The sequence below is a fragment of the Eurosta solidaginis genome, chromosome 1, assembly GCF_040869045.1.
Source record: "Eurosta solidaginis isolate ZX-2024a chromosome 1, ASM4086904v1, whole genome shotgun sequence".
NCBI lineage: Eukaryota > Metazoa > Arthropoda > Insecta > Diptera > Tephritidae > Eurosta > Eurosta solidaginis.
The window spans coordinates 333,642,609-333,669,147 of record NC_090319.1 but is presented as its reverse complement, the minus strand read 5'-3'; the positions used below and the strand labels follow the sequence as shown (position 1 = coordinate 333,669,147).

The window sequence follows — 26,539 nt, the reverse complement described above, 5'->3', positions numbered from 1 at the left end:
CAGCCACCAATTGACATAGCACAACACATTAACATTGAACAACTCATACTGACTATTGATGCTATCACCAGAATGTTGAACAACTGCAACAGAACATCAGCGTACTTGGATAGCATACAGTCACTAGCACTAAAGCCCTGAAAAGTCAAGCTTCGCCATCTCGCCGAAGGTTATCTACACTTGCCGTTCTACTTTAATGAGCCCGATGCATGGGCAATATAAATTTTTGCTATATTCCAAATTTTCAAAATTTTCTTTCGCCGATTTATCGCACCAAATTAGTATTGTGACGAATATGAGTGACACTAAGTGATACACACATCCCTAGTCTGATGCTGAGTAATTAAAGTCACAACAACAATAAAGCATACAGTCATTTGTATCTACATAAACGAATCAATCATTAATTCTACACATATGTACGTATACGCAGCTGAGAAGCAACGCACAACCACATGCAGATATCTTATCCGAGATGCTCCTAAAGGTATGCAATTACAATTGTGGAAGTGTCGCTCACACATAGAAGCGCATAGGGTATATGAGAAGCTATATACATGCGTTTGTAGTTATAATTATATGGCGGTAACTAAGTAAATTCTGGAAGCGCCTAGAAGATGTCACGAAGAAATCACAGAGTATAAAAGCACCAGCGGTAGAGGCGCTATAATCAGTTTTTGATTAAGCACGCAATCTGTCGGGCAATAGTAGAGTTTCATTTGAGCTATCTGTCAGTTTGGCTATTAAGCAAGCTAGTTGCAAAGTATAAGTGTTATTGTGAAGTACTTTAATAAAGGCCATTTTTCCTTTATTCAATATTGGAGTTGTATATTCAACAGTTTAGCGATACGAACGTTAGCAGAAGATTGCAAATAAGAGGATTTGCCAGTAAATTCGTTACAATATTATTTATGAAATAAAATATGTGCGATAAAGTTCTCTAAAAGAGGGAGCAGAATAGTGTACACAAATCAGAGTTGGCCAAAAAAATTATATTAGGCTTGGCGCACACGTACTTAATTAACTAATTTAAATTTGACATTCTACTTCAACGGGCCACTTTAACGAATATCTCCTTCAACACAAATTTCTGTTGCTTCAGTTGTATCTTTTCATCCGGCATTTTGTTTGCTTGGCTGAGCATTGCTTTAATTTTTCGCTCGCTGACTTCAATACTTTGCGGTGCTGCGCTTTAGTTTATTTTCAACCGAACGATCAATACCACAATGCAGTAATTACAGTGTCGTCGGTATTTTCAATGAGGGTGACATAAAGTCAACGGCTATAACGACAATTGACGTTATTGCCACTTAAAATGACAATAAATATGAAATGGTCACAACGGCATTTTTCAAACGATCATAAAGTCAACACATTTTTTTTCTCAAGTGGCCATAAGGTCAGTTACATTTTTTCGCATCTCTACGTATCAAAATGCTAACAACTGTTAAATTGCAATTGCGTTTTAGAAAATAATTTGTTTTATTTCCAAATTTCGTGTACGGCGCTCCACAGATATATGAGGTCATAGGCAATAATCGCCTTATTCTAGTGAAAAACCGGATAAAAACTAATCTCATTAGGTGCTCCTTAAGATAAGTAGAATTTATTCAGCTAAAAGCTTAGAGAAAATTTGGAATAAAAAATTGGTCAATTTATTATTATTATTCAAAATTTCTTTCTTTGAAAAGGGCATTCACCGACAAATTTATGGCATAATAGTCTGATGATTTATACTGTCTCTGATTGCTCCTTTTCATCAAACGAATAAATTACTAAAGGCCAAATCTCTTCATAGCGCTTACGGAGATTATTTCTGAAGGTCCTGTATGCGGTACCTCCTTAATCAGATGTCTGTTGGGATGCGCAGGTTTTTTCCTTTATGGGGAGCATTCTCGCCTCGCTGTTTGGATGATGATCTCGGGACATAAGAAAGCAGCCCATGGCAGTTAGGAGCGCATTCTATTTACAGGCCTGCAGTTTATTTTAGTGTGTTTCTTTTATCGTGGCATACAAGCGGTCTTCCAATTGTTTTATAAGTTGGTGTTGAACTTTTTTTTATTTACCCCGAAGTGCTGCAGACAAGCGACTTGAGGATTTTATTACCACTCTGGACTATAGGTACAAATGCGGTCCAACATCTAGGTTCAGATTGAAAATCCAACCCAAAATTTTTTGGTTTCGACATTCGGTAGCGTAATGCCACCGACGTGGATGTCCATAAGGTCGACATTTGCATTGTCATTTGTTTTAAATAAATTTAGTCTGAGACAGTACCAGATTTCATTCGTTTTATTGCAAGGCTCTCCAATCGATTGGCTGCGACCTGTTTCCTGTATCGTTCGGTCATGAACTTGAGATACAATGGTTACTTCTTAAGAAAAGTTGGTATAGGACAAATTCAGGCCATAATTTTTTTGTGTGTTCATGGGGCGTGGTGTTGGTGCTATGTAATATTTAGAATCCGTGCTGATGATGGCAAGTCGCAGGTTTTCGGTGAAATTAGAGAGCAAGGTGGCTTCAACTGTCTTGGCCACTAGCGGTAGGAGAAATAGCGCACGATATGAGTCTCCTCCGCCAGCTGTTTCCTCAAGCTTTAATAGCGGTATCCCACCATTTTCCAGTTTTCGCGTATGACGAAAGTGGACAATTACAATTTGAAGGCAATCGTCAGATGTTTTAATCCGTCATAGCTAAGGCTTTTAAGCATCGGGATGGCAAATCCTGCAAGTTTGATGTCTTCTTCAACCTCTTTAGTTGTGCTGATATTGTATCTATCTGTTGGCCCGCCGGCGATTATGGATGGATATTTTGTAGTTGTGATGAGTCAGCTTTGAGACGGAATTTACGGCTGACCAAAGTTTAACAACACCGGAAGATAGGTTACAGTTCTTTAGATGTTCCTTCCATTTATCCCTCTTATCTTTGCTTTCAATCTGCCTGATGCCCCGATATCTTATAAGGTCGCGCTCTTTACCTAAAATTGCGGCCTCTATAAAAAAATGGGGCCGGATCTTCTGGATACTGTCCGAGGTAATGCAACGAGCCGACGCGGTCTCCGTTACATTGCGGAAAGCACGTTCCGATTGAAGCATATTAGTGGGAGCGTTGGGAGCGCTGGGCTTTTTCCCAAAATGGTCATAAGGTCAAAAGAAATCTGCGAAATTATCATAAAGTGAAATTTGGAAGCGGTCATAAAGCCAATCGATCTTGAAGTGGTCATAACGTCATTTGACCTTTTGGCCATTGACCTTATGTCCCCCCCCCACTACTTTGAAATAGCTACAGTAAAAGTAAGAAACTATTTCATTTGACTCGTTAAATCACTGACGCCACAAATCCACAGCCAAATACACCGGCGTCACACCACATCTTTGTGGACGAGCAACCCTACAGCTAATGCTAAATTTGTATGCCAATTTTCAAAATGTCTCAAAATGGAATTGATTTTATGCAGATGAGCATGAAATTGTCTCAGCGTACTACTAACGGCAACATAAGCAGTATTTTGTAAGGAAAAAAAAAGTTAACAACGCGGTTGGCCGTGTCATCCAAACCAGAAATAAAAGAAATAAAAATAGTCGCTAAAACAATGAGATAATACTTTCAACTGACTGCAGAATTTCACAAAACTTGTCTTAAATGAATACGAAACACTGCTAGTATTTACATACAAACTAACTAATCTCTAGCACTATGAAACTTTTGTTGTCATGAAGCCAATTGGATAAGCCCAATTGCGGTTGACCTCTTGTTATGGGCTCTCTTCCTTTTCGTTTCGCTACATTTTGTGCTATAAATGCACTCTAAGCATCTTAAAGTATTTCAACAAAATCTCGTTTGCAAAATTGTTAATTCATGGCTACAAGCAGTTTACCTATAGTGATGAGTGCAAGAAATTTGAATGTGCATATACATTAGGGTGGTACGTATAAATAAACTTTTCGATTTTTCCAATCTCACTCCTCAAACTGTCACACCAAGGCATCGCACAGTGAACATTGATTCCGATTTTCATGTATTGAGTCTTCAAAAGGTATTCTAAATTTGACCCTTTGTACAACACGATTTAGCCGTCTCCAATCTGAACCGAAACTGATATATGATAAAGCAAGTTATAACCAGCATGAAAAGAAGCTAACTTTGAGGTTAGTTATGGGCTTGTAAGCAGCCGCCCACTCTAGTGAAAGTTGAAAGACCCGAATATTCTTACTCATTGCCGCGTCATCGCAGAGTAATGTTAGCCTTAATGTAGACATTATTTTTTTTTTTTTTTTTTTTTTTTTTTTTTTTTTTTTTTTTGTTGGAAGTAGTATATGTGTCAGTTCACCAAGCTATTTAGATCTAATTAATATATCTGTAGTGATCAGTTAGCAGCGTCACAATTTGTTAATGTAAAAATGCAAAACTCAATGACCTCAAAACCTTTCTGTTATGTTCCTAGGTATCAAGAGTATTTGATACGCCCAGCTTACTCAAGTTGTCTATAGTACGGCAAGAGGAACCATTTAACATGTCCTGAATGTCGAATTAACCATCTAATGTTTCGACCACTTTATGCTTTCTGGGCCCGATCGAAGGACAATTCGACTTCACATGCTCTCAAAAATATATAATATATAAAAATAGTATTAATACAAGAGGACGTACTTCATAAAAAATTTCAATGATTATGGCAAGATATGCTTTACATCCTTTCTCCTCAAAATATTGGATAGGCTGCTGGTTGAGAAATTTCAGTTCTCAACATGCTTACTTTACAGGTCAGTCCGTTGAGATACCACATCATCATTAAGAAAGACAAAGGGATTGCCTTCAAGGACTTTATTCTAGCCATCGTTCTCGACGTAAAGGTACGTTTATGAACGTCAATTCAGAAGACGTAGTGTATTTCCTCTTGAACATGGGGTTGAATCGACCATCTTTTATATTCGTTGATAAACTTCTTATGAGAAGAAATATATAAGCATGTCAGAAAGGCGCTCTCCAAGAAGAGCTGTGTTATTACCTATACATGGGAACTAACGGTAAGCATCATATAATTGAAATCTGGAAAAACGGGTTGCCAAATGATCGCTTACGCCAATAACAAAGCTGTAACAGCAACCGGGAAATATCTTAGGCGCTAGAAAATGCCGCCTTTCAAATAACCGCAGTGTATTTAAGTAAATTCAACTGGAATCAACATGTTTGACGAAATGTGGGGTTTAGAGCCATATGCTTTTTGCACTGCTGTCGTTAGATCCTTCCTGTTTTGGCATTTAGATGAATAGAGTGCACCGGCTGTCCGCAATGTTTATTTTAGGGACACTACTCCCATACCAATAAAACCTTTAGAGGATATGTTTAACTTTCCTCTTATAGATCTGTATGGTAAGCTCCATGTGATTTGTAATGAGGTTTAACTGAATGCAGTCCTGCTGTGGAGCGCCACGAGATAAGGTCATAGTTCTATGAACCATACCGGAAAGCTTTCGTGAAATTGTATCAAAGTACCATAGTGGCAACAATGAGCTGATATCTCCACTTCATATCCATAAACGGATAGCTCCAAACTTATTGATAATGTAAGCACGGGTAATTTATTAAGAGATCTTTCACTCTTCTCATGTATTAGGCTAACGATCCAATTCAGAATCTTTCAGGCAAACCTAACAGCTACAAAACCAAATTCCCGATCGTGGTTACAATCTAAAAATCTCAGGTCTGTTGCGATTTACTCTCACGGTCATGTAGCGATCAATGCTCTTCAAGGTGGAGCACATACTTCTTCAAAGAAAGCAAAATATTGCAGACATTCGCTAAAAAAACTATCCTCTCGGCGCACAACAATAGGGGCGTGGGTTCGGGATCACCGTAGGGTTCATGGGAATTGTGCTGCTGATGAACTAGCGCAGAAGACTCTAGAACATATCGAGTTGATTAAAAGAGCATCGTTCCTCCTCTTTTCACGCGCAAACACTTCCTCGTGTCTGTACTTACCCGGTTCATTGATCGATATCCTTCAAAGCTGTAGCGATAAGAAAGGTATAGAAAGTGTTGAAAATTTTCACCGCAGAGGAGTAACGGAACAAGAACTTCATAGGCTGTTTAGCAGAGCCAAGCTCTTGAAGGTAAAATGCGATACGTTAAACTGACTAATTGGTTAAACTTTTGACACATATAGAAGGAAGGGTTTCAGTCTTTCAGTAATATCAAAATGGGCCAACTGGCCTAAATGTGCCCCATGGAGTTACAAGTAAGCATCCATATTATGGCCTGAAACTGAAAAAAGTCCCACATTGAGACACAACCATATCTCATTATTATTTCATCATTTATTCTTTTTGCAAACTGATTTGCTATCAAAACTTTAGCAGTTTGTTATCGATAACAATCCTTATTAGATTGTTATCGACAGGTAATGACCGTGTAGTCTTCGTTTTTTCGATGGGTTGTGAATATTTTTTCGAAGTGTCATACCTTTGTAATTTACAACAAACATGAACGATGGTTTATCGGTTTTTTATAGATGGGTTATCGAATGTTTTACAGATAATTTATCTTCCTGTTATCTAAAGTTTATTGAAATTATATCGATTTGTGATCGGAATGTTATCGAATTGTTATCGGTTTGTTATCGGTTTATATTTCAATTCGAAATCCATAATCTAAAAGAAATGCTTTCTATTAAAGGCAAGTTTTCCTGCCTAAGTAAATTATTCTATTCAGTAAACATTTTGCTAAGTTAACTTGAATACATAATCCATTTTTTATTGCAAACACTTTTCACCAAGTGTAAACACATACAAATGTACATACCTATATACATACATACGCACAAAATCATCTAAGGTGCAACTCAGTAAATAGTACTGCGGCAAATATTTACAAGCAATAACCATGCATCAATGCCCATCTGCCAGTGTTGGAATGATTGATGTACATAAGGGGTTGCATAGCTCCAAGTAACCCCTCAAGCCAACTAACAAATGCCAAGAGATATAAATATGAGAGAGTACAAGTTTAAGAAAGTTTAAATAATGAAATCTACAATAAGAAATATAGCACACCTTAGCTTATAAGTAGGATAAGGTTAGGTTAAGCGGCCGTGCATCGGAATTTCCCATACTTATGCGCGCGCTCAGTGAGTGCAGGATGGCGGCAAATTCGTCCAACGAAATTATTTCCCAATGCCCTTGATGAACCATATGCTTTCTCTTACGAACCTAAGTAGGAGTGTAAAATCCACTTTCCCAACCTCTGCCAGACTGTCAAAATTCCGCGTGTCCAGAAATTTTAGTCATCTTCGTCCTATAAATCAGCGGAGGAAGTTGTGAAACTAGTCCTCTTCCTCCCCATTCTGACAACTTCTGCAGAGTGAGTTTGTTGGTATGCGGTACCATATGAGAATTTTTGTAATAGTGCAATGACCTGTGATTACACCCATGAGTATTCTCGCTGCAGGTTTGTTTTGCTTAAAAAGGAAGCTAGATATTTTCCTATACAAACATGGTCACTGGGAAATCGAGACCTCGCCCCAATCCAATATTCCTCGATTTTCCCCAGAAGATAACGCAGTAGAGGTCAAACGGATCTGTCCGCTTCGCTTATGTCCATATCGGTACCTTTTCTGGCAAATTCATTCTTTTCAATATCGCTGTGGCCTGGGACCCAGACAATTTGGTTCCCTATGTACGCCAGTGAGGCTCCGATATCCGATTTTATCACGTTGTATTCTAATATATTTAAGGCAACCTGGTTTTCATCAGAGAGCATTACAATGATGAACTGCTCTCTCTTTGGCATAGTCAGGAAGTCGGTACGATTGATTTACCTGCGGATGCTTTGAGTACATCCCAGCTCCAATTCCTTTTCCATTATTGATTCATCTATGTAGATTGTAATGCCCCTACCACAGTCTAGGGCTCACCAAATTCCTCCTTTGAAGGACACATCTCAGATGGTTGTTCAGTTGTGATCCCGTTTAATCCTCCTCCTATCATTTCACCAAATATCGTCGTTTATATATGATGTTTACAATTTGGATTCTCTCAGTCGTAGTTCCCCCTTTGTGGCCAATCCCTACACGAACACTTGTCAAGTTAAAAATACGTTTAACCCTCTCCGAGGTGCGCTTCTCACTGACATGCCCAAGAATTTTGTCTTTCTTTCAATTTATTGGCATCCTCTAAGCAGCTCCTTGCAACTGAACTACTTCATAACCTCCTGCTCGAAGGTGTTGAGCCCATAACCGGTGTTAGGATACGGTTCTGCTGCATACACTGGAAAAAGGTTCTATCTCAAACGAACATACTTTTTTACAGAGTGTAGTGTACAAAAGGTGGTTGCATCATTAGGGATATTCTGGGCTAGAACCCAACATTCACCTACCCCGAAATCTCTATAAAACTTTTGTGGCCCCCTGATATTCGCGTCCAAGGACTTCACACGGTTCACGCTCAAGAAAACCTCTGCCACCTTCTAGCAGCAATGCAGCCCTGCAGACCATATCCACCCTAGCGGGCTATGGGGCTTAAAATATACCCGTGGCAGGTATGCCTGTCAACAGAGGCGACAAAAGTACAAAATTGGTTCAAGGGGTTGTGTAGCGCAACCTTTCAAGGGGTGGCCAGAGCAATATATAGCTTCTCCAACCCAATTTTCAACCTCACCCACCAATGGCGAATTCTGTTTCTTTAACAGCCGTGGCTCTGGCGACTCTAAGTTCCTCATGGAAGTAGGGGGTGGGGGAGGGGGGCATTATGGCCTAGAAAGTTTCATGTGATCAATCGTTTCCTAGATAATCGGGCTAGTATAGAAAGGTACTTTTTATCATAACGTACCGGATCTGCATCCCGTAAAGGGACATCAACATAGATAACACTCCCCAGGGCCTTAGACCAGCAGACCATATGAAATGCTCGCTGTTGCTCGTGCCTAAAGACACCCCAATCACTACAAGTTACGTGGCATGGATAGAAGCACCGGTCTCTGCCTTAACTCGACAGTCTTTTTCCGCCACACGTACTCGATTAAGAAGAAGTCATGAACTCCTCGATCCCCACACCATGTACTTGATATGCCAGCTAAAAATATTTATGGTTACTATATCAATCCAATGCAGTTCATGCCTTAGTTGCTGTTACCTTCGACCGGCGCATTCGTTGCACCGTGCTGCCAAACACAAGTTGCAGCCCATTATCCCCAGCAGCAGTCGGACAGAGCACGCGACACAGCTTAAATCCTTCAGCGTTTGTCCATCTAGCTCCTAGAGTGGCGACTTGTGACTGGCTTTCCAAAGCGTTTCAGAATTCTGCTTTTAAATTGTAGGAGGTTAAGCGGAAAGATCACGTAGTTAATTGTTATAACATGAATAAAAAAATATCTGCATAGCAGCAATTCAAGAAACAAAGCTAACAGCATATCACACCTCCGAACTTACTATGGCTACAACATCTATAGAAAAAATTGCGCAAGGAGAAATGGTGTAGGACTCGGCTTTATTCCTATCACGCCGTGCAATGCAATCTATTTCTACCCAAAATCAGCCGCAGGGACAAAACCTTAGAAAGTCAAGGCATAACCATCCGGTCCGGTGATGTTGACCTCGAAAAAATTTACATGCATATTCGTTTTGCCACCAGCTGTCCAAGTGGCTATCGCCCTGATATCATCGCGCTACTTAGTGGCAAAAAAGTCTCATTCTTGCCAATACACGCCGCCCTCAGGTGTGCCTCTGGTAGGCTTTTTACACACTAAGCCAGCTCCTGAAGTTGCATTGATAGAATCGATCCACGTAACTTATAAGTAAAAAAAAAGTTAGTAATGAACAAGGTAGAGTATTTTAGCAGTAAGTAAGTGGTTTGGTATTTTATGGATTCAAGTAGCAGGGATATGCCTTTCACATTTTTCAATAAAAAGTTTTAATTTATTCACACTAAACGCCAGGTTATCAAGTTGAACTTAAGCTCTACTGATATTAGCTCTACATAAAATTTAGGTATATAAATTCAAACCAGTCCACAAATTTTAACTACACTACAGAATAAGAAACGAATTGTATGAAATAAAATATTACTTTTTAGTATGCAACATTCATCGTCTTCGATAACTTCAGAGCTCATAAATATGTTACAAATATTTGCGGCTTCATTGTAGAGCCAACGATTACCGGGGCTAGATGTTGTTTGTGTGCCATTGACCTGCATTGGCATCGCGTCGGCAATCAAATTGGTTGTTCCATTGCCCTAACTGACATTCATTCGATTTATCCCAAAGAAGCGCTTAATATTTTATTTCCCTCCCTCAACTTATTTGCCGTAACCATCTTTTGTTATAAAACTTAACTGGCTTGTGGTAAATTTACACGTTGCCCATACTACACTAACAACAATTTCGTTTTCGGTATTACATTCGTTTTTTCATTTTTTATTCTTTCATCAACTCAACAATTCGTTAAATCTATTTGCATTTGAATTTGAATTTTTAGTGATTCGTCGAAATGGAAGTGGAAAGTGGCAAAATATCGAATATGGTTGGCATAGCGATCAATCAGTAAGTCAAATTCAAATAATAAATGAAATGAATGCAAGAATTCATATTTCAGTTTAAGTGCTTTTTTTATAGAAGAATCAAATTTTCTAAATAAAAAGTCGCTCTCCTGTTGAATGAAAAACTCTGAGTATTGTACATAGGTATGTGTCTACTAAAAAATTCAAACAAAATTGTAATCATTAGTTAGAAATTCTCTTATGTTTTTGTGAACTTTAAACGTTATGCTTGTACTTGCTCAAATGGCATGACGGTAGTTGGAAATGTAGGAAAGGAATCGAGATAGATACAACAAGAATTTGATTGAGCCCTTCTAACAGTTTACACGATAACACCAACTTTACTGTATGCAGAATAGAACGATTTTGGAAATTAGCAATTGCGGACAATAGCTGTGCGCACTTTTTCAATGAAAATAATTTTTGACCAACCAACTACAAATAATAAAATAAAAATATAATAAACAAAATTTTAGTTAAACGGTTTTATTGAAAACAATGTTTACATTAAGTAATATTAATACTAAAAGCTAGAAAATAATAAGGTAAGTCATAGGTACTAGTTATCACACTCCTCATCAATCTAGGCCGTTGATCCACTGAAAGAAAAAGACTAGTAAAATCAACCGAAATACGGGTCAATTCAACCAACATTTCTGTAAATTTTTATCCATCGCAAAAAGATATACAATCAACTGCGCACAAATCATTGATTCGCAATTGAACGTTTTAGTAGTCAAAAGAACAAAAAAAAGTTGTTGCGACAGCTGTTGCAAGGCAGATGATTTTTCACTGAGATCTTATCATGGCAGAAATCACTCAGAGTCCTTGCCAAACTGTACCGAGGGGCAAAAACGCTTAGAAAAATTGTCTTATAATTGAAAAACCGTATTTATAAAATTTGTATGTTGCTTTGGCCGGGGTGTGAACCCAGGGTCTTCGGTGTGGTAGGCGGAGCACGCTACTTTCGCACCACAGCGGCCGCCATACGTAAATATGTGCATACATATAGTACACAGCATACATAAGTACAAAGTAGAGAGCGCAGTGAGCGTAAAATTCTCTTTGAAATTTGCTCATGTATTGACTGTTGATCGCTGTTGGAATGACCAGTGAGATCAGTTGTGTTAACAAAAAAATCAGTTAGATTCATTAGAAATCTGTCAATTTTACAAAATTTTGTTAACTTAGGAGCGACAGTTTCTCTTCTGTTGAAATGACTAAACTAGTTTGTTCGCTTGACAAAGACCTCGGTCGAATTAACCATAATTCGATCAATTTCACCGAATCTCCGTTAAGTCAAGAACAACAGAACCGATTTGTTGATTTTACTAGCACCATTTCTTTCAGTGTTAGACAATTAAATAAAAGCGTTGGGCACGTGAGCCAAATCGGACCACAAATAAGATTTTTTGGAATATCTCGATTATTGCACTACCTAGCGGCGATTTGTTTGCATATGTCCTTTCTATTCATGAATGTATTATGTGTACCAAACATGAGCTAAATCGGACCGCAAATACGATTTTTTGAAATATTTAGATCCATGCGCCACTTATCGGAGTTTTTATACTCAGTTGAGCAGAGATCACAGAGTATATTAAGTTTGATTGGATAACGGTTGGTTGTACATATATAAAGGAATCGAGATAGATATAGACTTCCATATATCAAAATAATCAGGATCGGAAAAAAATGTGATTGAGCCATGTCCGTCCGTCCGTCCGTCCGTCCGTCCCTTAACACGATAACTTGAGTAAATTTTGAGGTATCTTGATGAAATTTGGAATGTAGGTTCCTGAGCACTCATCTCAGATCGCTATTTAAAATGAACGATATCGGACTATTACCACGCCCACTTTTTCGATATCGAAAATTTTAAAAAACAGAAAAAGTGCGATAATTCATTACAAAAGACAGATAAAGCGGCGAAACTTGGTAGGTGGGCTGAACTTATGACGCAGAATAGAAAATTAGTAAAATTTTGGACAATGGGCGTGGCACTGCCCACTTTTAAAAGAAGGTAATTTAAAATTTTGCAAGCTGTAATTTGGCAGTCGTTGAGGATATCATGATAAAATTTGGCAGGAACGTTACTCCTATTACTGTATGTACGCTATATAAAAATTAGTAAAATCGGAGAAGGACCACGCCCACTTTTAAAAAAAATTTTTTTTTAAAGTAAAATTTTAACAAAAAATTTAATATCTTTACAGTATATAAGTAAATTATGTCAACATTCAACTCCAGTATTGATATGGTGCAACAAAATACAAAAATAAAAGAAAATTTCAAAATGGGCGTAGCTCCGCCCTTTTTCGTTTAATTTGTCTAGGATACTTTTAACGCCATAAGTCGAACAAAAATTAACCAATCCTTTTGAAATTTGGTGGGTGCATAGATTTTATGACGTTAACTATTTTCTGTGAAAATGGGCGAAATCGGTTGATTCCACACCCAGTTTTTATACACAGTCGTTCGTCTGTCCTTCCGCATGGCCGTTAACACGATAACTTGAGCAAAAATCGACATATCTTTAATGAACTGAGTTCACGTGCTTACTTGAACTCACTTTATCTTGGTATGAAAAATGAACGAAATCCGACTATGACCACGCCCACTTTTTCGATATCGAAAATTACGAAAAATGAAAAAAATGCCATAATTCTATACCAAATACGAAAAAAGGGATGAAACATGGTAAGGTAATTGGATGTTTTATTGACGCGAAATATAACTTTAGAAAAAACTTTATAAAATGGTTGTACACCTTCCATATTAAGTAGAAGAAAATGAAAAAGTTCTGCAGGGCGAAATAAAAAACCCTTAAAATCTTGGCAGATATTACATATATAAATAAATTAGCGGTATCCAACAGATGATGTTCTGGGTCACCCTGGTCCACATTTTGGTCGACATCTGGAAAACGCCTTCACATATAAAACTACCACCACTCCCTTTTAAAACTCTCATTAATACCTTTAATTTGATACCCATATCGTACAAACTCATTCTAGAGTCACCCCTGGTCCACCTTTATGGCGATATCTCGAAACGGCGTTCACCTATGGAACCAATGATTACCCCCTTTTAGAATACTCATTAACACCTTTCTTTGATACCCATATCGTACAAACGCATTCTAGAGTCACCCCTGGTCCACATTTATGGCGATATCTCGAAAAGGCGACCACCTATACAACAACCACCACTCCCTTTTAAAACCCTCACTAATACCTTTAATTTGATACCCATATCATACAAACACATTCTAGGGTCACTCCTGGTCCACCTTTATGGCGATATTTCGAAACGGCATCCACCTATAGAACTAAGGCCCACTCCCTTTTAAAATACTCATTAACTCCTTTCGTTTGACACCCATATTGCACAAACAAATTCTAGGGTCACCCCTGGTCCACCTTTATGGCGATATCTCGAAACGGCGTTCACCTATGGAACTAATGATTACTCCCTTTTAGAATACTCATTAACACCTTTCATTTGATACCCATATCATACAAATGCGTTCTAGAGTCACCCCTGGTCCACCTTTATGGCGATATCTCGAAAAGGCGACCACCTATACAACATCCACCACTCCCTTTTAAAACCCTCATTAATACCTTTAATTTGATACCCATATCGTACAAACACATTCTAGAGTCACCCTTGGTCCACCTTTATGGCGATATTTCGAAACGGCATCCACCTATAGAACTAAGGCCCACTCCCTTTTAAAATACTCATTAACACCATTCGTTTGATGCCCATATTGTACAAACAAATTCTAAGGTCACCCCTGGTCAACCTTTGTGGCAATATCTCGAAACGGCGTCCGCCTATGGAACTAAGGATTACTCCCTTTTAAAATACTCATTAACACCTTTCATTTGATACCCATATCGTACAAACGCATTCTAGAGTCATCCCTGATCCACCTTTATGGCTATATCCCTAAATGGCGTCCACCTATAGAACTATAGCCCACTCCCTCATAAAATACTCGTTAGTGCCTTTCATTTGATACACATGTCATATAAACACATTCCAGGGTTTCCCTCGGTTCATTTTCCTACATGGTTATTTTCCCTTATGTTGTCACCATTAGCTCTCAACTGAGTATGTAATGTTCGGTTACACCCGAACTTAACCTTCCTTACTTGTTTTTCTTATCGTTGCATTGTCATTGGGTTATGAACTACATGCCCGGATTGAAGCTTGTAGCTTATCGGGAAGTTAGTTAAATTTTAATTACAAAATTCGTAAACAACATCCGGCCGGCCGATACACAGACTCAAGCTAAATAAAGCCATTTAAAAACAAGGGTGCCGTCACTCACAATGGAATAGTGAATATTTAGTTCTATTAGTTCTATTGTGAATATACCAATACTCATATATTCTTGATTACTTTAGCAGCAAAGGACCAGGCAAGGAACAGCAATTGCAAAACTATATTGACTAGTTTTTATTGGCATAACAAGAGCGATAGCAACGTCTCTTGCTGTTTCACTCTCCGACTTAGTGCGAATACCTTCCATCCCTAGTCAAGCATCAAGGACATGAAGGTAATGAACACGCAGACTACCTAAAAAACCAGCTGCTATAACAGCATTCCATAAGGTACAGAGCACTTCTGTGGGCACAAAAAGGCACACACTAGGGAAACCATAAGTAAGCAAAGCAATTCAAAATACACTGGATTGACTTCCTAGCGCAATAACAGGACAAATTTTTTATGCTTCTAGTAAGTGAAGTATCATCCCAACTCACAAATTTAAGCAGAGAGGATCTACGAAATCCCACTGAATACTATACAGGAAATTGCAGTTACGATATCCCATCACTAAGTTAGATCTGTCCGACACACAAATTTGACGCTCTTTTGAGCTGGAGGATGAAACGCTGGTTCACATTTTCTGCGAATGCATCGCTCTGGCAAGGCAGATACTCTCCAATTGAGGTGACTTGACTCTTAATAATTATGCGCTATGGAGTAAAAAGCCTGACGAGGAACTAAAATTTATTGAAAGTATCCAGTTGTAGGCTGAAAGGTCAAGTACATATATTCGATCTTAATAAAAGTCGCAGTTCATCGCGGCCTGATAATAATAATAGTAAGTGACTCCCAGCGAGTTAAGGGCTTAGAATAAAATTACAGCAGCTCTGCCTGCCACTCGAGTGGACTAAAATACCGAATTGATTCAGCAGAATGCCAGCGCAATTTATAGTTTTGACCAAACCAATTGTTAGCATCACCAACCCGTGACGAATCCTGTTTTTTTTAGCAGCTGAGTATCAGGTGGCTCCAAGTTCCTCTTATGGAACTAAAGATTGGGAAGCGGGGTGGCTTTGAATGTTCAAATTTGGTCATAATTAATCGTTCCTGAGATGGTCGTGATTATACCTTGCTTGGTACTTGTTGCCGGCACGTACCGGATCTATATCCGGCAAAGGACCATCAACATCGATAACAATCCCCAAATCCTCCAAGGAGTATCTTCGTTGCTACAACAACAACAACAACCGCTCAAGAGATGAAACTCTGTGCTTGATTTGAATTTATGGTTGACTTTTCTACCACAGTAGTGCATTGAAATATTATTGTGTAAATTTTTATCAAATTTCGTCAGTTAAATTCTATTTTTTGTTATTTTCGATATTTTAAGGAAAAAATTTTCAGCGAAAGATTTATCAATTTTCGAAATATGTAATTGGAAAAGCGCGAAATAAATTTTTGATAATTATTTGAAATTTTTTTATAAATTTTGTCAAAAATGCTCCTAAAATTTAAACCCTTATTTATTCTCTATAACACTTCAAAGAATATTCGATGATAAATCTACACCTTTCCGATGTCACAGAGAACCATTCGATTAAAAATCTGCAATAAATTTAAGATATGTAACTACACTATCAGGATGGAGCCTCGGGTACAACTGCACTCGAGTAGAAAAAGCTTCTGATCGCCGTTCAAGAATTTTTGCCAAGTTCCCTTTCTTTGCTTGCAGCTTATTACATCATAATAGTCGAATATTTTCTTGTTAGCCTTCGAACATTCGTTTGGTGGTATTCTAATATGAGCAAGGCCATTCTGACATAATCGGTTAAAGGCATTGCGGGGGACTCCATCGGCAAGTGCGGGTGCAATATACAAACGTGTATTTATTGATAAACCCACCTGAAAACATAATATAAACACGCACCGGGAAAAACCAAGCTTATTTCAAATATGGGCATGCACTTTACCGTAACATAATGTAAGACGCTTATGCAGCATAGAAGTATGTTTGTTGTAAAAATATATGACAACACCATGTTTGAGTGTTTAACACAAAACAAATATAAGTATGAAATCTAAATACACATACTCAGGTATACGCACACACAGGCGTGATACAGTAAAATCGATAATCGCTTGCTTCTTTGCTTTGCTAAGTGCACCTACAGTCACACAATGACACTTCACACAAATACACTCAGGTCTACAAACAAATATGACCTGACCTATTCGACAGCAATGGTAAGAGGATAGCAGGGTTGTCTTCTATTGCAAACAATGCGTACTAACAACGTCACGTGAGCATGATAGCAGAAAGCATTATGGAGCAATATTTGAACATTATACTGTGTAGCGAAAGCAACTGGTGCTGGACTACTGAGTTGGCGTGGTTTTGGAAAGCTTTATGCGTAAGCCACAGATCTACTATCCATGTGTTCAATAGAGTATATAACAGCGTTTACTGTGAAAGTGTATTATATCCAATAGCAGAACTTCGAGTTTGACGTTATATCTGTGAGCTTTTATCTTGAACTTTTTAGCTTTCTGTGTAGATATTCCTACTTTGAGGTTTAAGCTTTTACAATTGACATCTGAGTTCAATTTCAACTTATCGATGTGAGTTTTGAGTTTTGACTTTGATTTTTAAACTTTTGGGCTTTGCTTTAAGATCTTTCAAGAGCTTTGCACCTTGGCATTTGAGCTTTAGGACTAGAGTGTTCAGATTTGGGCTTTAAGTTTTCGGCTAAGAAAAAGTAATGCTGAGGTTAGATCTATGAGCTTTGACTCTCGATATTTGACGTTTGAGTTTAGGGTATTCAGTTTTGTGCCGTGGGTTTTATCTTTTAACTTTGAGCTCAGGGTTTTGATCTGACTGTTAACTGATCTGACCTTAACTCGAGAGACATATTTTCCATTGATATCGGTAGGAAAGGTTATTTTGGAGCAATTCTCCCGGGTTACATATATATTCATCTCTGCCTTGACGAAGCATGTTCTAATTAAATCTCGTTTAAGATTTTCAAGCGTGCAAGATCTTTTTTGTAATCTGTTGAGTACAAGCAGTTTCACAGCAATTCTTTTTCTCACCGCCAGCGGTGTTTGATCAAAGATGGTTGCTAGTTTTCTCTTGTTATTCTACCAGAACTACCATACCAGTAATAGAAATGGGTCAGTATTTTTATGGCCAGCTAAAGAGTATGGCTGTATCTATGGTTAGTACATGAATATATCTAAGAAATTTGTATAAACGCATGCAATATGCACTCGTTATAAAAGTAGACAATACGAAAGGAAGCAACAGCAATAGCAACAGGAAAAGTGTGCTTGCTTGCCAATTGAAAAAACTTAAATTGTGACAATTTATTGCCTTTCAATGTTGCCACATATTCTTATGGGAAAATAGCTTGAGCCACACGTACGTCTATATGTACATTGGTATATGCAAATCCATGTGATATATAATACCCTCGTTTACCTTAGCCAATAAAAATTTGTCCTTATATGCAGATGCATGGTTATGGCATAGATATAGTATGTAAGTATGTATAAATGAAGTGAAAGAATATTTATCTTGTTATGGTGTACGAAGGTGAAATATATGCAAACAGTGTTGCTTTCAGGCAGGAAATTGATGTGTGATACTGTTTATATTAAGAAATGCGAATGAAACTCCCTGCAGACAAGCTAACGAATTTTTTAAATAACATTTCATATTTTCTTCTAGTTAGGAAATTTTGCATTCTACTTCTTTGATATTGGCCTGTAAAGCAATCATTACGAGTCAAACTCCAATATATCAGTAAAAGAAATAATATTAGAAACATTGATTTGTTACTTGTATTCATACCGTCGCTATCGGAACCTGTCGCGCTTGCCCTACACATCATCTTAAACCTGCCTCCGATACTGAGATTCTGGCAATCTGAGTGCTCGAAGGGTACTCAAAAAATATCATATCATTATTTGATAATTTATCTCCGCCGGAACTTTAAATTCCAAAATAGATTATTAGTCCCTCTAAACTGGAGTTTGAAGGCGGTGTTAACACTAACATTACAAGTAGCAATGATTGGATAAGAGGTTCGTTTCTAGTTAATAACGGTAAACCAATCTACGCCAAAGGCTTCCTTGAGTTTCCTACGTCATTCAAACTATGGTCGCATTGAAATGTGTTATAAGCAGAAGTCCTTGTGATTTAGCAGGGCTGCAAATCACCCGAGGTGCTGAACACAACTGACAAAGTATCTATCTTTTCTGACACTCAAGGGACAATAATGGCACTAACAGCACCATACACTAGTGTGGTTGAACTGTATGGTCCTCTGGACCTCACATAAACTGAATGAGTCCATAGCTAGTAGGGACATGCAAGCAACTTATAACTGCGTTAACCCACACTCTGGAAATGTCAATTTTCTAAGTTTCGGGAAATAGTGGAATCAGATAAAATGAGCTGGTACGTAGGGGATCAGCGGAAGGAGGTGAGGGCATAATCAGCGTGGAACTAGGTATAGATTGGAGGTAGCTAAGGGGAAAATTTGGAACTTTTACGTGAATAAAACTCAGCAAAATTGGAATATCACCACGGGCTGTGCAATTCCATGAGCTACATGGCCAAAAGGAAAACAGAGAGTCTACTGGGTAGATCAAGGATCGACACCCATAAACTTATAACGGTCTGCAGCGGTCATTGGGCTTAAGGCACGCATGCGAAAAATATGGATATTCCGCATAATGATCACTGCAGAAGCTGCAAAGACCTACCTGCAAAAGAGACTGTTGAGTATTTGCTGTGTTAAAGCCTAGTTCTATCACGTTTTAGACACATTCGAAGCTATATTTAAAAAAAAAGGTATGTACTCCAAATATTCTTGATTTTACAAACAACTCGGGCTGGTTGTAATTCATATCCGACTTAGCACTCATTAGGCTCAAACGTGTTATAGGGCATGAAACGGCTTTTCATTAGCTACTTTAATGATCTGCGTCATAGCCGTTATACCTAACCTGAAATGCTAATGCAGTAAAAATGAATTTATTATTTAGGTGTGGTAGTTAAACGGTCGAACAAGCTATAATTTACAAGGATACTTGTATAAGCCTACTGATTCTTCGCTAGGTGCTGCCTTTTGTTAAAATAGTAAAAATCATTCTGCCCTGAAAAGGGGTATAGCCTCTACATTGGATTTGACATACGAGGGAATGCAGTGAACTACATCACAGGAATGCACGAAAACATAATAGACTATTGATGCAGAAGGTTTTCAAAATATTTTTGATCTAAAGAGCTTAAGCGTGACACGGCGTATAAAAGTAAAACAAAAATTCATAGAAAATCCCGTATTGCACCTACGTGACGCAATGGCCCCCACGCTCATAATCTGATGGAATTTTCAGGTGTCGATTGTGGACAGAACTCTTTGGGAAAGAGGGAATCCAAATACATTTACACTGACACAGAGGTTTTGTTAACGAATGGATCAAAATTTGTTGATGGAAAAACGAGAGGTAAAGATTCAAGAAATCGACACCAATTTTTTTCAGGCCGAAATCTAGCAATAAAAGTTTGTCGGAGAGAATTTCTACGAGTAGTATACTAATTATGTCAAACAGCCAGACAGCCTTGGGTGCCCTGCAATCTTACACAATTACTTCTAAGCTACTGTATGAATGCATAGAAGATCTAAATGCTCTGAGGGTCAGAAACAAAGTTTTGTTAGGATGGATTCCGGGCTTCGGGGACATGTAAGTACGTAACATGCAGACTACCTAGCCTACCGGGGTGCTATAGCAGAATTCTATGGTCCAGAGCCCTTTTGTGGACTTACAAAGGCACAAATGAGGGAAGCCATAAATAACTTGGAAACAAATCAGCTCAGATAATATAGATTGAATGCCCAGGGCGAAAACGGGCCAAATTGTTTATACTCTCAGAGTATCAACAAAACTCACGCATCTAAGTAGAGAGAACCTGATACTGCTATATGGGAAGCTGTTATCTATGATTTTACATTAAAAAAGTTAAATCTATCCGGCACACAAGTTTGTCGCAAGGCAAAGACTCTTCCATCAAGGTGGCGTGACTCATAATACCTTCAGGATATATATATATGGAGTAAAAAATCTGACGAGATACCAAAATATATAAAAAAGCTCCACATTCAGTAAGAGGCCAAAAGGCCAAGCAGAATAGATCTAAAGGTCGACATTTTACGAAAATTCACACGTTAGAAAAAAAAATATTTAAATAGTAATACTTGTTTTTTAAATACTTGAACCAAAGGCCATGTATGAAATTGAGCTAGATTGCTAGATTGAAATATTACAGCAATAAGCATTCACAACACAATAGCCCTCAATAAAACCAAATTCTTTTTTTCGTTATTGGCCAGCAACGTCAAGGTCGTGTTTGCTTAGTGCTGGTTATCGATTAACTTTTTACCTGTTAGTTCACTTTAATTTAACCTTGAGATCGGACTATTAAAATAATCGCGGCGGAATACATATAAAAATAATTCACACATAATTTTCCCTATGCAAGTATACACATATACATTCATACAATAGTTCAAATGAAAGGCGTGTGGTTTTAACTCTAGAAATTGATTTTTATCGTGATTTACAATGACTTGGCCTTTGTAAACGATACAAACAATTGCACGAACGACACAAACAGGTGTGTTGGTTACAAACTCAGCCACACATATAAAGTTACTTCATATTAGGTTACAAATCAAATCATATGTGTTATATCAAATTAAGAGCTGCTATGGCTGCATAATTTGATGGAGAAGGGGAGCAAGTAAGAAAGTAATTTTGGGGTGAGCTCCAAGTAAATACACCGGCAAGGACGTAAATTTTTCAAAAGAGCATTTTTGATTTGTAAACATCTTTGCTCACTGTATGGTGAAACCCTGAATGCTAGCTTGCGATGTAAGTATAGGCGTAAGCGAAATCTTTGTAAGAGGTATGCTATGCGGCGGATGCATTTGTAATGTAAAAGCAGGTGCAGTGTTTAGTATTGGTATGTGCAACGTATGGAGTACTAGAGAATGTATTAGTAGAAGCACATTGTGTGCTATTGGTATGTTGTATCGAGTAGTAAAGAATGAGAGCGTAAGAGAGATAAAGTGTTTAACACGGCAGCGTATTATAGGAACAAAGATGTTGTAGAGTTGATATGATCCATATCACAAAGCAATTCACGGAAAACATGTATATATATAAATTAAAGTTTCCGAGCATAAAAACAATTTTCGTGCATGCTAGTGTTCGAACAGATGTATACACTGTTATTACGTTGAAAATAAATTGCCAGAGCCGGTACGAGCAAATGCATGATTTGTATTACCGTAACAAAAAAGGATAATTCTGTACGAGAGCATGACACTCTTAATAAACGTCCAAAAATATCAAGAGTCGTATCAAAACACGAGCTTTGAATCCAGGATCGCGAATCCGGAACACAATAATTTTGTGTAAATAAAAAATATAATAACGAGAAACCGAAAAATTACCCAGAAGTGCTCCGAAACCGGGGGTGGGATCCATAGTATTTTTGCCCTGTATACCTTTCGGCATTGGCGACCTTCAGCCGCGCTTATAAAAATTTACCCTGGATGGCTCCAACACCGGTTTGGAGACCAAAACTATATCCACGCAAAACACAATTTTTTTTTTGTGGGTTACACAAAATCATCAAAATTACAACAATCACATGAACATTTTCACTTTCTTTTGCAAATATCTCTTGACGGACCCAAATGTTTGACCTCCGTTTTCGGATTCGCCATTCTGGATCCAAAACCCGTCTTTTGATACCCCCTTTGATATTTTTGGACGTCTATTAAGAGTGTCAAGATGTCGTATAGAATTAGCCAAAAAAGGGTTACCAAAAACAAAGAACATGGTTTGGTATTTAGGATTAAGTGGAAATGTGTTTATTTTTAAAATTTTTGTTGGTTTTAACATATTTGAACATCATTTGGTATGACCTATATGAAATAAAAATATGCAAACAAAGAAAAAAAACCAAATTTTAACTAAAACAAAATTAAATATAACAAGTAAGGATGTCTAAGTTCGGGTGTATTCGAACATTATTTGCTCAGCGTGAGCTTCAATTGTACATTTCATTTCAGATAAATTACTTTTTTACATAACACGTGGCACCGCCCGTTTAAAAGAAAAATGTCTCCCCATTAAACTTGACAAGTGAAATATCATTGATTCAAAGCTATTTTTTGCTAAGTTATATCTTATTATTCTAGTCTACGACCCTTTTAATCTTGTTTTATATCTAAGTTTCCGTGATCTTTAATCGATCCCGTCCATTTTTACTATAAATATTTTCTGCTATAAGTAAAATATGTGTACACAATTTCATTACGATATGTTAATTTTTCTTCAATTTTTCTTCGAGTTATGGCTCCCTAAACATAGAAAATAGCTTAGTCATAAAAGGGGCGGTGCCACACCCATTTTAAAAAACTTTAGTGTTTTCCAATTAAATGTTATAATTCAATTTAGAAAGTAAAATTCTATTGATACAAAGCTCTTTTTTGCTAAGATATAACTTATTATTTTCGTCTACGACCCTTTTAAAAATCTTGTATATAAAAGTGGGCGTGGTCCTTACCCGATTTCGTTAGTTTTTCTTCAAAGCATTGCTTGCAGTAAAGGCAACCTCTCTGCCGAATTTTATTACGATAGGTTTAACGATTTTTGATTTATGATTAATAATATTTGTAAAATTGATTTTATCACAAGTGGGCGGTGCCAAGCAGATTTTAAAAATTTTTTTCAAATTTTTATCAAGAGGCTCAATATCAGTCCACACGTCAATTTTCAACATTCTTGGTGTATTATTTACTAAATTATCAGGTTTTTTGTGTTTTCCAAAATGTTATATATATAAAAAGTGGGCGTGGTTTTCATCCGATTTCGCTACTTTTCAATACCAATCTATTCTGGGCCCAGATAAGCTCGTATACCAAATTTATTTATTTATCAAGTTATCACGTTATCGTGGTAAAGGACAGACGGACAGACGGACGGACGGACATGGCTCAATCAATTTTTTTCTTTCGATACTGATGATTTTGATATATGGAAATTTATATTTCTCTCGATTCCTTTATACCTGTACAACCTACCGTTATCCAATCAAAGTTTATATATTCTATGTGCAAATCACGCTGAGTATAAAAACAAAATAAAATGTTTTAAAATAAAATTGAATAAAAAAAATTTATTTAAATTAAATTAAATTATATGAAATAAAAATTAAATTGAATTAAATTATATAAAACAAATTAAAATAAAGTAAAAACAAGTAAGGACGGGACTGTCTTCGGCTGTGCCGAAGACTTCATACCTTTCATAAATGAGGCTGAACAATAATATTATCCCATTCGTAATCTCGAAATAATCGGATGTATAAGATAAGAAATATATAGTGAACAGATGTACATACCTAAACGATTTTTAAGATAAATATAAAATAAAAAATGGCAAAAAATCCCCTTAACTGAGCGATCGGTTGTATGGGATATATATTATATATAGCTCCAATCGAAATGATTTTTACGGGAAATCTTCTATGATATATTAGAATATATATCACGGACAGACGGACATGGCTATATCAATTCAGTTCGTCTCCCTGATCAATTTGGTATACTTAATGGTGAGTCTATCTTCTATATTTTTCAACGTTACAAACATCGGACCAAAGTTAATATACCATTTCATGTTCATGAAAGGTATAAAAAGTAAAATGAAATAAAAAATTAAATAAAAGAAAATAAAATTAAATTATATACAAATGAATAAAATTAAAAACAAATTTAATAAAATAAAAAAATAAAATAAAAATAAAAAATAAACTGAAATAAATTAAAATAAAATTTAATTAAATTAATGCTATCCATTTGTTGTCGGATTGTTACCTTATTGCAGAGTATAGAAAACTTCCGTTTTGTTTTCAAAATGTTGTCTTTAACTTACCGAAAAAATATCGATATGTTATAAAACGGATTTCAATTTGTTATCAACGTGTTGTGGAAAAATTATTAGAAATTATAGATTTTAAATTTATAGATATGCTAACAATTTCTTATCAGAGCGTTGTTTTTTATCGGCGCAAAATCGAGTTGTTAATGACGACTCATCAGCTTGTTAAGATGCAGATACATATGAAACTTTAATAAAAAATCGTTGACAAACGTATAACGCTTTCATGAAAAGCTGATAAGAAACCAATGAGAAGCCAATGACTCAGCAATAACACCCCAATTACTAATCGGTATGTAGAATAATTATTCACTATCGATAAAAAGCCGATAAGGGTTATTACCAAGAAGAGAGTGACGCAGCTTATTTCAAAAAGTCCGGAACTATTTGTTCGGGTTGAGTTATTTCTGTTAACTCTGGCCAGTCAGCGAGCTCCAGCTAACTTAAAAAATTAGTTTCTAGACGTACGCCAGTATGTTTGTACACCGAATTTTACAAATAATTGGTACTCATGTTTTTTTTTTTTTAATTTTGTCACATTTGTTCACGAACAAAAGATTCATATACCAATCGAAAGCATAAAACCGGCCGCCCTAGGCACATTAATACCACACCAGAGGTCATGGGATAAACCCCAAAACAAAGTAACATCAGAAAATTAGCCTTTTTAATTATAATAAAATTTTTCTATGCGGATTCGCCCCTCGACAGTAATTTGGCAAACACTCCGAGTGTATTTCTGCCATTAAAAGCTACTCAGTGAATACTCATCTGCTTTGCAGATGCCGTTGGAAGTCGGCATAAAACATGTGGCTCCGCCCTTTTTATACTCAGTTTTTCACCTCAATTCTGAAGCTGTGACTCCGGTATTAACTCACGTATTGCAAAACAATGTGTGGGAATGTTCTGAAAGGCATTTTAATGACTCAGTGAAGCTGTTGTGCAGGATTTTGAGAATTAGGATTAATTGCTCTTGAGTATTGTGATGATAAGACAATTTACGAATTGTTTTAGGCAATCAGTATATTGAAACTTTTGGGCTTTTTGAACATTTTAAAATTTGTTTTTATTTTTTAAATACAAAAAAATATTAGTGTATATACAATTTTGTACACGTATTGTGTTGGCAACTCAATAACAAAAATTTTATGTAGCACTGATAAATTATAATTGAGATTTAAATGAAGGGGTCTTTTTTGTACAAAAGGATTGTAAAAATTTAAACTCATATTTTAAACTGTGTACTTTGGTCTTGAATAGTTTAATATTTCCTTCTCTCCTTTCGAGCTCTTAATTTGTTTTCATATAGTTTTATCTGTCAAACCAGTTCGAACGGTTAAAGTATGCCTTTCGGTTTGTCAAATTAAGAAGTAGGCTATGTGAAAACGACCACAGGACTTAACACCACATAAGAAGGAGTTATAAAGCTTCTCAAGGCCAAAAATAATAACGTATCTATCTATTCTAAAAATCTGATTCTAAACAACCAAATTTCAATAAAAAAATTTAAAAAATTAGCTATAGATCCATTTCGGGAACTGCTAAATTCCTTCAGCGGCAACGTTTAGGCGCCGCTGCTATAACCGTTAGCAATCGCAGCGGTTTTTTGTTTGTCGTCATTAATCCTACTTCTATTCTGGTTTATGCCAATTTATATTCACAACACTGCGACATCTGTTGCAGAATGAATGTGAAAATTGGACCTGTTT

At 36.9% G+C, this 26,539-nt stretch overlaps 1 protein-coding gene across 4 annotated transcripts in view; it reads left to right on the top strand.

The window, feature by feature from the left end:
- The window catches only part of LOC137237882 (cytotoxic granule associated RNA binding protein TIA1), a 648,328-nt gene that overhangs the window by 501,906 nt on the left and 119,883 nt on the right, over positions 1–26,539 (top strand). The gene's annotated exons all lie outside the window — the stretch shown is intronic.